The sequence below is a fragment of the Cyprinodon variegatus genome, unplaced genomic scaffold (assembly GCF_000732505.1).
Source record: "Cyprinodon variegatus isolate N-32 unplaced genomic scaffold, C_variegatus-1.0 Scaffold1537, whole genome shotgun sequence".
NCBI classification, from domain to species: Eukaryota; Metazoa; Chordata; class Actinopteri; order Cyprinodontiformes; family Cyprinodontidae; genus Cyprinodon; species Cyprinodon variegatus.
The window spans coordinates 46,750-48,358 of NW_015151990.1; positions in this window are offsets into that span (position 1 = coordinate 46,750).

Genomic DNA, 1,609 nt, shown 5'->3' on the forward strand with positions numbered 1-1,609 from the left:
CCTCAACAGTCTCAGTATGGTTTACAAACTGCATGAATCAGGGCATGATTTGTTCACACCACAACACAGCCTGACAGTGTTAACGAATCAGTGACTGCTTCTTGCATTAGGTAAGTAAAGAAAATGTCAACTCAAGCGGTTACTTAAATCATCAAATTGTTGGCCCTAGATCCTGTTCCTTCAAGGTTTATGACCTGAGTGAAGTTGCCCCCCCCCACCTTCTTCAATTCAGACAAAATTAGTGTCAAACGTTTGTGCTGGTTTGTGCAGCAAAAATTTTCATTTGTGCCGCTATCATTTTAAAGATATAAAGAAATATTTCTATAGGTCATCAAAGGTCAACCAGCCCCCCCACCTTCTTCAAATCAGACAAAATGGGTGTCAATTAACTCAGCTCCGTTTGTGCTGTTTTGTGCAGCAAAAATTGTCGTTTGTGCTGCTTTGGCTTTGAAGACATTAATGAAAATGTAAAGGTCAAAAGGTCAACCAGCCCCCCCACCTTCTTCAAATTAGACAAAATTGGTGTCAAACGTTTGTGCTACGTTTGTGCTGGTTTGTGCAGCAAAAATTTTCGTTTGTGTCACTATCATTTTTTTTACAGTTTAAAATTATATAATCATAGGTTAGCAACTTATAATTTATATGAAATTCAGAGTTTCAGAATGAACAAATGTTCACTGACCTTTGATGGCTTCCACAAACAATTATTAATATCATTAAAATGATAGCAGTACAACAAATATAGGTATTTTAAAATATGCATTTTTAACTTTTTAATATATTTATTTTAAATATTTAATATTCAAAATTAATTCTAATATTTCATATTTTTGTGTGGCAAAAATTTTCATTTGTACTGCTATCATTTCAATGATATTATTATATTTTGTAGAGATCATCAAAGGTCAGTTAACATCAGTTTTTGCTGCACAAACCAGCACAAACGTAGCACAAATGTTTGACACAAATTTTGTCTGATTTGAAGAAGGTGGGGGGGCAACTTCACTCAGGTGATTTTTCTGTAATGAAAATGAAAATAAGGTTCATAAAAATAGTAAAGGCTATAAAATTAAACAAAAACAGGTCTGCATTAACTGTCCAGTGGTAGTATAATTATTTAAAATTGTCAGTTTGAGTGAAGGTTTAGAGAGGTTTTTAGAAGCTTAGGCAGTTTCTTGCATATTTGATATCCAAAAGATGGCAACAGAAGCAAAAAATCCAAAATAACAAAAACACAGAAAAACCAAAATCAAGGAGACATCAGGAGGACATCAGGCCACAGGGTACTGAGAGAAACAAATATCCCAGAAAAGTCTGCACATGTCTGTTAAGAGTAAGATTAATACAGAATGTGGAGATTTTACATGACATAAACCTTTAATAATTCTGTCAAAGTGTGTCTAGTTTCCAAAAAACACTTCTTAAACAAGTCTTTTACTGGTACTGCTTTAGGTTTTATGACTGCACTAAACCTAGGAGAGGCTGCCACCTAGTGACCTTTGAATATATCCTCTCCATGTATTTTTGATTTTTCTTGCATATTAAATTTTACTATATATATATATATATATATATATATATATATATATATATATATATATATATATAT